Raw genomic sequence first — 11459 nt, 5'->3', positions numbered from 1 at the left:
TTCTGAATACGTGCAGCTTCTTTAAGAAGATGCTGACAGATGTAACAAGCATGTCCTTCCTCTTTCTAACTCACCTTTTGTACTTCAAATCTGCATAGATGTACTTATCTATTTTGAACACTATCAAAATGCTACATGCATATCGCTATTATAGCTGTTTAAAAAGATTTCAGAGAATTTGTAATCATTTTCGCTCACTATTAAATCCCTTGATCCCTTAAAATATTTAACGATATATAACGTGTGACCTAAAACTAGGTATGCATGTTTCAAAAATAATTCAGAAAAATTCCCTAGCCTTGCATAAGCGCAAATATATCCCTTCTCTCTATTCATTAAAGCAAGCCATCTATCTTAAGGAATTTACTCTTTAAAGAGAAAGTATCCTTGTAAAGATTACAGAGAGAAGCTATATGCACACAAGGTCCAAAATACATTTTTCCCCAAACTATTTTTTTAACTATATATGGTTCTACCAGAGAACCTTGTCTCATCTCAGAAAGCTAAGCAGGATCAGGCTTGTGAATGTTTCATCTAGATTTCATCTAGAAATATCAGACTGGAAAATAAATATCAAAGAATTATTCAATAATACAACAAAGGAAAACAACTTCCTTATCACACTGTAATTAAGAAAACTGTCCATGCACATGTCTATTATGTCATGTGGAATCAAACTCAGGTTCAATAAGACTTTTCTTAGATAATAGATCAAAATCTCCTTCTTCTGTAGAACGTAAAAGATCAAGCAATTTAAAATAAATCAGTGGTGACATTATCTGAACAGAGATCCACTCAGCATGAGTGCATGCAATTTTCACTAGCATCACATTACATTCCTCATTGCAAACAGAAAATGGAAATTGTCTAAAAAATAAAAATAAATCTCCTTGTATATATATTATATATATGCTGGTCTTGTTGTATTCAGGTCTTTTCCCATGTAAGATTGAGATTGTCTTGGCAACGTTTCGGCAAGGTCCCACTCACCATCTTCAGGCTGGTGTTTTCGGCTTCGTGCTTGCGCGATTAAAGCGTGGTCGGAGCTGCCGTCTCTCTATAAATCTTGGTGAGGGGGTGTGGAGTGCTGGCTTTGTTGCTGTAAGTGGGTTGATTGGCTGTGTAGTTGCATCCTGATTGGTAGATGGAGTTGATGTTTGTAGAAGCAAACAACCAACTTCCCTTTCTGGGAAGGAAAAAACCCAAAGCCCTCCTCCCTTACATCAAAGGCACGACAGATAAAATCAGCAAAATTCTCCACAAGCACAATATCAAGACAGCCTTCAGCACTGACCAAAAAATAGCCAACATCTTAAGAAACCCCAAAGACAAGATCCAGCTAGAAAACCAAGGAGTCTATGAAATACCATGCAAAATCTGCCCTGCCACATACATTGGACAAACTAATAGGAGAATAAATGCACGCATTGCAGAAAACAAGAATGCAGTCAGAAAAAAAGAAAAAAAAACTTCCTCCTTTTTCCAGCACCTTAAAGCAACAGGACATGAAACTGATTTTGAAGGAACCAAATTAATCTCCAAAACTAAACACTTCAACAGGAGAATAATTATGGAAGCCAGCGAAATAGAAAATCACCCCCACAACATGAATAAACGTGACGATACCACCCACCTACCAGACATCTGGAAATCAGCCCTAGTCAACAAATGAGCCCCATCCACCACCCAGGTCGTTACAGTATAAAAGAACAATGAACACACAGCCACACAGGATGATATGAAACAGCCCTCCAATCTATTGGTGCCTGTGTCTTCATTAGGCTATAACAGAATTTTTCAAGTTCAGCAACTTTAAGATGCTGAAGATGTGTGGTTGGGGAAATCTGAAGATTTCTGGGAGTTGAAGTTTACACATCTCAAAATCTGCATTATAATCTTTGTATTGGTAACTTTCAATATGCAGCAATACCTTATATAATATTTGGCAGAACGTTTGAATGTAATTTCAGAATAGATATATAAGAAATTGAAAATAACATGATTTTAGATAAAATGTTTTATTGTGCATGCATACTGTTGAAATTTACCTTTACCTGAAATATTCCTTCTGATAATTTACCGAATATTTGTACTTGTACTTGTAATTTGTACTTGGCGAAGTACAAGTTGTGGTGCTGTCATTTAATGAAAAACATCTTGTCATCATATATGTGTAAACAGATCAACTCTCCAATAAGAAAGAAAGAAAGAAAGAAAGAAAGAAAGAAAGAAAGAAGGAAGGAAGGAAGGAAGGAAGGAAGGAAGGAAGGAAGGAAGGAAGGAAGGAAGGAGAGAGGAAGCAAACTTTAGTTCTTAAAAGTTAGGAATGAATACTTAGTCATTCTGTTTAGATATAGTGATAATAATGAAATAATGTTTTTTTCCTGAGTGGCTCATCTTTAATCACAACATACTGTACAATACTGCTGGAAATTATGCGGGAAATTAACTGTTCCTATTTAATTTGCTCACTGCAGCTGGACTAAAAAAAATAGTTCATTTTTATACAGGTAATCCTCGATTTACAACTTTTCATTTAGTGACCATTCAAAGTTACAACAGCACTGACTTATGACCATTTTTCACATTACCATTGCTATATCATCATATGATCAAAATTCAGATGCTTGACAACTGACTCATATTTATGATGGATGTAGTGTTCCGGAGTCATGTGATTACCTTTTATGACTTTTTTACAAGCAAAGTCAGATTCTCTTAACAATCATGTCACTAACTTAACTGCAGTGATTCACTTAAGAACTGTGGCACAATAGGTCATAAAACAGGGAATGTTTCACTTAGCAAGAAAAAATGTGGTTTCATTGTGATCATAAGTTAAGGACCACCTTCCTGTACCTTGATTCATCATAAAAATTATATGCAAGTTAAATATTTTTTTTTAATTTGGAACTTTGATTGTGAGTTAAACATAAGTTTAACAGGTTTAGTTATCTTTAAATAAAAGAATAACAAAAGTTCGGTTAAGTCCCACAAGACCAGACCAAGGAATCAAGTCCACCAGAAGACTAAACTATCTGTATTAGTAATGGCTATAGCAACAGTTATTATATCTGTTTCTACCCCCTTATACTCCTGTGAATTGGCACAGAATTCTGTCTGAGAAATTTTCCCATACCATCTGTATGACCCAAGGGCTTAACCCATGTTTTTTCACCTCATTGTTTTGGTAATGGAAACTGATCTCTGTCAAGATCTCTTTACTGGCAGAGAGGGGAGAGAGTTTTTGGCTGATTCCTTTTTCTTCTTTGTGCACATTTTATTGCTCCCTACTTCTAGAAAGGCCCTCCAACTCAGTGTAACATATTTTCAGGAGGCACCAAGGTATCAACGGAAGATAAATTTACCAAAACTTCCCACTCCTCATCATCTCTTTTATCAATGAGAACATGCTATAAATTTCACTACCTGAGAAAGAGAACTTAAATCACTACTTTATTTATAAATATAGAATAGAATAACAGAGTTGGAGGTCTTCTAGTCCAACCCCCTGCCTAGGCAGGAAACCCTACACCACTTCAGACAAATGGCTATCCAACATCTTTAAAACTTCCAGTGTTGGAGCATTCATAACTTCTGGAGGCAAGTTGTTCCACTGATTAATTGTTCTAACTGTCAGGAAATTTCTCCTCAGTTCTAAGTTGCTTCTCTCCTTGATTAGTTTCCACCCATTGCTTCTTGTCCTACCCACAGGTGCCTTGGAGAATAGTTTGACTCCCTCTTCTTTGTGGCAAGCCCTGAGATATTGGAACACTGTTATCATGTCTCCCCTAGTCCTTCTTTCTCTTAAGCTAAACATACCCAGTTCCTGCAACCGTTCTTCATAATCTTTAGCCTCCAGTCCCTTAATCATCTTTGTTGCTCTTCTCTGCACTCTTTCTAGAGTCTCCACATCTTTTTTTACATCGTGGCGACTAAAACTGAATGCAGTATTCCAATTATTCCAATTATATTATCTAAACTATTTTGCTTCTATATTATCTCACCCATTAGAATAATCTAGTATCGCCCCCTTCTCTTTCCTTTATTCATTACAATTATAATAACTTCTATAACTCTCTCATCAGGAATTTATCTTATTCTTTTGATAAAATGGAGCTGATGTACAAAGGTTATGTTAAAAGAAAATATCTGTCTATCTGTTTTGTTTGTTTTGTTTTGTTTGCCGTAAAAGATTCTTGGCATTCTTCTGCATAAAATTCTAGAAAATCCAAACCCAATCCATATAGCCTGCACTTACCTTGGTTATTTATTTAAAAGACTGTGCATTCCATTAATATGTAAGTTTTAATTAATAGTATCTTTCAAAAAGACAAAAAAAATCCATAGGCATGAACACTGATTCTTCAATAGTACTTAGCAATATCATTTAAACTTATATACTGCTTCATAGTGCTTTACAGCGCTCTCTAAGCAGTTTACTGAGTCAGCATATTAAGCCCAACAATCTGGGTCCTCATTTTACCCACCTCGGAAGGATGGAAGGCTGAGTCAACCTTGAGCCTGGTGGGATTTGAACTTCTGAACTGCAGCTAGCAGTCAGCTGAAGTAGCCCACAGTACTACACTCTAACCAAATAATCTGTTTTCTAAAGCAAAGGGTAGCTTTTTGTTGTAAAACTAAAATACCAGCAAATGTTGTTCACTGGGCAAGCTAAAGGAATTTTTCAAAAAAAAGCCATCTCAAATTCTGTGTGTCTGACAACTGTGCTATTCCTCCTTCATAATTTGTCTATTTTGTAAATGGAATATTGAGCGTCATCTCACAGTCTTCCCATCTTTCCATCTGTTTGCCCTACCATTTCTTCTATCCTTCCTTCCTTCCTGGTGTTTCTCAACTTTTAAACTTTTTCCATGCTGTGATTACTAAGGCACCATATGGTCCAATGTATCGGATTTAACATTTTGACATTCTGACAATTTTGGGGGGAAAATAAGTATTAATTCAATAATGCTCCAATCATCATATCCATTTGTTTTGAGGCATGCTGCCAACATTTTTAATACATATTCTGAAAAACAATATTTCAGTAAACCATTTTTTTGCTATATTTCTGCTTTGTGTATAAATATATCCCTACTGTGGGAAGCCAGAAAAGATTTTTAAGAAACTGCTCACATGAATAAGCAATGTAGGACAAGAACTTCCCACTCTGTGTATATTTTTTAAAGTTGGAAGAAAGCTAAAAGTTAAATAAACATATGAATAAACCCTTACGATAAAATTATCCAGGGAACTATTTTGAAAGTCCAAAATATTTGAACCATGACCTAGAAACTATAATTTTCAGCTTTCATTTATTCCTACTGACCGGTCAGAACTGACCAGTCAGAACTCAATGATGTCAACACGTGTCCCAAGCCTTGCCGGTAATACAGCAATAGGGAAGAAATAACGAAGAAAGTCTGCAGGATACCCTTTCTGTTTGTTTTAATTCCTCTCCTTTGCAGTAGCTGATTTAGCGTACTCCTTGACTGGACCCAAGAAGGAGACTGAGAGACTGAAGAGTCCTTTGGGACCAGAGGCCTTACCGCATCACTACAGGGTCCCTTTTGAAGCTTTCCAAGGATGGCGTTTCCCAGACTTTAAAATAGCCAGCTTCAGAAATTAGTGGGGAACAATCAGATACTGTTTCTTCCTTCACATTTTAGACTTGTCTGTAACCTCAATGATTAAAATCCAGTTAATCCTATCAATTATTTCTAAATCTAAACCATGCTATTTTAAGACCTTTTGTTTTTTTAAAAAAATGTATAATGATTAAGACAGTGTCCTTGTTTAATAGCTTGTGAAGCATTGCATTGGATAAGAGTAATTTAGTACTACATTTTTTTCCATAGTGGCCAATCACATGTTTTTGACAAGCTCACATTTAGCAAGGCATTAGCAGAAAAGCACACCTTAAGTGTGCAATCTTAAATTGCAATCCAGCAATGTGATGCCAAGGTTCCTAAACAGACAAAATTTATCCATGATGTGATTTTCAAAGACACTTTGTCTCTAACACAAGATTGATATAGAGCCATGGCTACAATAACAAGTAGCCACAGGTAGTCATATTAAATACTCCCCTTTTAACTATTTCTAAATATGGAATGGCTGGTTCATGCTACTAACTTGCTAAATCTTAACCTGCATTAATTAAACAATATTCCTTTGCTTAAACCATACTTAGATCACCATGTATGGCCTGAGATATTTCAGTCTTCATTTCCAGCCATGTACAGTATATCTGGATGTGAGTCCTTGTGGTTAAAGTTGGGGTCAAAGGAGCAATTGGGACTATAGTTGCCATATCTATCTCTCTGCTGCAGAGGACCATTCTTGCCTATGAACTGCTGGTTGGTGTATGACTCACCAAGGGTAATGATCATTGGGGATTTTAATTTGTGCCCAGATGACATTGAGTCTAGGGCAGTGATGGCAAACCTTTTTGGCACTGCATGCCGAAAAGGGAGAACTTTGTGTACTTGCTTTGCATGCGCATGCACACTTGTCTGGGCCGCAACCAGAAAGAGAAACTGCCCAGGGGACATGCGCGTACCAGAAAAAGTAGCACACACATGCGCACCAGCCAGCAAGTCTTCCAGTTACCGCCACACATACGCAGGCCCCGATCAGCTGGCCAGTGCACATGCTCACAACCAGAAAACAGAAGACCAGCTCTTCTGGTTTCTGGCACTGCGACACACACAAAGGCCAGCTGTTAGCCGCATGTGCATGCACACCAGAAACCTGGAAGAGGAACGGGCAACGCCACTTTGGGCACGTGTGCCATAGGTTTCCCATCACGGGTCTAGGAAGTTCAAATTTAGGAGTTTGTTACTTTGACAATTGCCATGGACTTATTCCAAAGAGCCCGATCCATACCAGATGTTTTGTTTTTTGACTTAGGACAGTTGCGGCATAATCTGAAAGTGGATTTTTCTTTCAGTCAGTTCATTCTCTGGTCCTGAGTGCTACTGAAATATCAATATAAAATACCTTCTTTATCAATAAATCTTAAATATTTTGGAACTTTTGCCCATATGAATTTAACTAGGAGGGCGAGGGTGTTCCAAAATGAATCTTTAGTGGTGACATGCAAACAATTGTATAAATGCTTCCTATATATTTCTAAGTTTTTCCTTAATTTTGTTAAATCAGTTAGGCTATTTTTTAAACAACACTTTTCCTTTTTTTAAAATCCCGCTCAACAATTCTTGCTGTATTTTCATGCAAGAGATAATGATAGGAAATTCTCATTTCATGCTTCCAAGAATCTCAATAAAACCTGTCCATTGATCTGTCTGCATTATCTCTTCAATAGTAGAATGAAAATATAAATAAATATAAATAAATAAATATTGGGACCAGTACACTTTGGCCACCAAATGTGGATTCATTGGAAAACACTCTGATGCAGGGAAAGATTGAAGGCAAAGGGGAACAGCAGAAAATGAGGTGGTTAGATAGTGTCATCAATACACTAGGCATGGTTTGGGCAAACTCTGAGAGACATGGGAAGACAGGGGAGCCTGGCATGCTGTGATCCATGGGGTCAAAAAAGCCGGACATGACTTAGCAGTTGAATAGCAACAATAAAAGAAACAATATACGATTTACTATTTAACACACGTCCAGTTAGAGGGCATTCTACATCTGTTTGAGCAGAATGCTGGATCAGAGAAGCCTTTGATCTGTTTCCACAGGATTACTTCAATATGTTGACATTCACTTTTAGCCTGTACTGTGAGAGCCATGTTTCTCAAAGGATTTTTCAGTAGGTTTCCTCGCAATATGTATCACTCCAAATCAAAGCTCTATTCACAATCATGACTAATAACTATTGATATATCCTTATTTCATGCCAAATATTTTGAAAGTCATTTTGGGCTAGACGCTGTTATAGTGGCTGTCACCAGTGTAAACCAGCTTCCACTGGACATAAGAAGCATAGAAGGTGTAGTGTACAAATTAATATTGATGTATCTTCCTAACATGTATTGGAAGGTGCTTGGAATTTAAGCATATCATAACATAATCTACCATTAGACCAAAAATTATGGAATCTATACATCAAAATAATTAACTGTGGAAAATATTTGAAACTGCTGAACAGGTAGTTCACTTTCCAATTTAGAATGCCTGCTTTCTCTTCAATGTTAAGAGTAAAAAATTCTAAGAAAATTTCAAGCTGTGAGTGTGATTCATAAAGCCTTTGTCAATTATGATCTGATTGTAAAGACATCCAATTCATTGGTTCAGAACTCCTTTTGAGTAAAAGAATAAAAAGGAAAAGGAAAAGAATTATAAACCAAGCACCTAATATGTTTTTAGCTGAAAATAGTCTTCTTTCAATGCTATTAAAAACAAATTGACAAGATAAAAAAGAATTACCCCTTTGATCTCAAACTGGACAACAAGCTATTAAAGTTATTTGGTTTTGTATTGGAAATGAAAAACACGAGGATGAATTAAGCTGGCCACATTGTAGTCCATTGGTAGCCTCATTCTGCAATTTTATTTTTAAGAAAAAATAAGTGTATGGGGGAGGGAATTATTTTTAAAAATTATTTGGGGCAAATTTTATTTTCTAGTTCTGCTGGCTTCCCAACATACAATACTACTTCTAGATACATTGATCAATAACTCCTATAATTCAATCAGTAATGGTAAAATTATGGCATACCTTTTCCATGGGGAGCAGGGGAGAGTTCTTCTAGATCGACATGTTTAGCCTCATTATCTGAGAACTATTGAGAACTACTTGAATGAGTCCAGAGTTACAAAAGGAATAAAATTTTCAATTGGAGGTATGAAACAGGAAGGCTTTATAAAATAGATATGCTATTGTATATAACATAAACCCAATGTGTTTTTATTCTTTAGAACTCTCTTAGCAGGTATTCAAGATAGAGTGTCTAGTCTACAGTTTGAATCAGCAACTGGGAGAGAGGATGAGAGCACGTTGCCTTGAGTTTCAAAGTAACTATAGAAAAATGAACTAGAGTATAATAATACATGGAAACTAGATTTCAGGATAGCCAGTTTTTTTAAAAAAGGCTCAGATAACTTTTATTTCTCAGAAATACTGAGATCAAAAGGATCAATAATCAGAATTAAGATGCTGAAAATACAATTGCACACCATTCCAATGAGAAAAAGAAAATGAGAGCATCTTAGCAAGCCATTGTGGTTATATAAGGAATTTTCAACTGAGCTAAAACTATAAAGGGAGATGTAGAGCATATAAAATGGTTAGAAAGTATACAAGTAGGTAGCTAATATCTACAGAAAATATGTTGGAAAAGCTAAAGCATAAAAGGAATTTGGGTGTGTAAGGAAAGCTAAAAGCAAGAAAAAGAAAGCAAGAAAAAGAAAAAGGAAGGTGCATGAATGATGATACAGGGAATGGGTAGACTCCTACTCTGCCCTGATCTTTCCTTCAAATGGGAATTGTGTTCAAATGCAGAATAGTTGATTGAAGGGAGGGATATTAGTTCAAAACAAATAAAAGATGCTTAGGGAGCATTTGGCTACCGTGAATGAGTTTTAAGTCTGCCAGACCACAGCAATTGTATCCAAGTCTTGAGGCAGCTTCTCATACCTCCTTTCTGTAATCTTTGAGAAATTATGAAGGATGGGCATAATGCCAGAAGACTAGAGAAGGACAAATCCTTCTTCTATCTTTGCCAAGGATGACCCTAGTAATTGCAAACAAGTCTGTTTCATGTTAATATTGAGCAAATATCTGGGACAGCTAATTAAACAGCCAGTTTATGAGATTTTGAAAAGAATGAGTTGCTCTGCTGCAGCCAGCATAAGCTATCAAAAACTAGTCAAACTAAACCCATCTGATCTCCTTTTATAACATAGTGACCAGTTTAGTAGATCATAGGAATGTAATGGAGATGGTAGAGTTTCTATTGATCTGATTGAACATTTGTACCCAACAGCTGAGCAGGTGCCAACCATGTGATACAACTGCCCAAAAATCAGATGCACTCCTAGCTGTATGAACAGAGGCATAGTTTCAAGAGGAAGCAGAATAATTACTTCTCTCTATTCTATTCTGAATTGGTCAGATGCAACTAGAACAATCTCTCCCATTCTGAGCAGCCAATTAGGAAGGAATTGACAAACTGAAGAATGCCCACGAGAAAGCAATCAAGAAGATAAGGAACTTGGAAAGAAAAAAAATGAAGATGGAGGCATGGGGTATTTCTATCTTGAAGAAGTCTGTGGGAAGATGTGGTAGCTGTTGTATAGAAAACAGGGCAAAATTATTCAGAATTGGCCCAGCCCAGAAGAGAAGAAATAGTGGATTTAAACTATAAGGATGGACTTATCAGTTGAACATGAGGGGGGGGTTAACAGGAAAACAACAGTAGAAGGTGATAGACATTTTTCCCACTGAGCATGTTTTGAAAGAGAGTATGTGACCTTCTGGTGGGAATACTATAGTACTATGTAAATACTAGACTGCTGTACTGGGCAGGAGTTGGACTACATGCTCTCTAAAATATCACCAATCTTTACATACTATGATAGCTTTTTCTCTAATGTCTTGTTGCGTCTTTCACTTTGTTTTGCCTGAACAAATTTTCAGCCACAATATCATCTTTCTAAAGAACCACAGAGTTCAAAAAAACCAACTCTTCTTTGAACAGGAATCCAAATTAAAACATGCCCGACAGATGGCTTTCTCGTGTCCTCTTTAACATTTTCAATGAAGAAAAGCTCAACACCTTTCTGGGTAATTGATTCATTTGTTAAGCAGCTAAACCCTCCCTCCCAAATATTTAATTGGAAACTGTCTTCCTGTAAGTTAAATCCATTACTCCATGTCTTATACTCTGAAATGAGAATGACAACCTTTCACATTCAGAGAGACAGGTATTTGAAGAGTGCTATCATATTGTCTTTCAATCTTCTCTCAAGGGTAAATATGACCAGTTCCTACAAATTCTTTTCAAATAGCTTATAGTCCCCTGATCATGTACATCTTGTCCTTCATTGAGTCTGTTTCAGTTTTTCTGTAAAAGAGGTGCACAGAACTGAACATAATAATTACATAGGGTTTAACAAATGCAGTATATAAAATGGAATGATTGTTTTCCATGACTTGTAAAGTTTGTTTCTGTTCTACAGCCCCATCAAACTACTGCTATTTCAATCAATTATTATCCCTATTTTTACTATTACTAAGCTAGATACCTCTCCCATCCTAGAACTGCATATCTGAGGTTTTTGAAAAACTTTCTGTTCATCTTCATTAAATTTTAGAGAATGATTTCCAGCCCATATCTCTTAGCTTTTAAAATCATTTTAAGCTTATTTTCTAGAGTTAGGTACCCCAATCAATCTGCATATCCCAACAATTCCTCTCTGCTCATCATCCTTGCCACAAACAGAGTAATATAGTCAATATTTTTGTTAGGAACCTTTGAAAAGCA

This window comes from Natrix helvetica, assembly GCF_964273705.1.
Source record: "Natrix helvetica genome assembly, chromosome: 1".
Classification (NCBI taxonomy): Eukaryota; Metazoa; Chordata; class Lepidosauria; order Squamata; family Natricidae; genus Natrix; species Natrix helvetica.
This window is presented reverse-complemented; position numbering follows the sequence as displayed.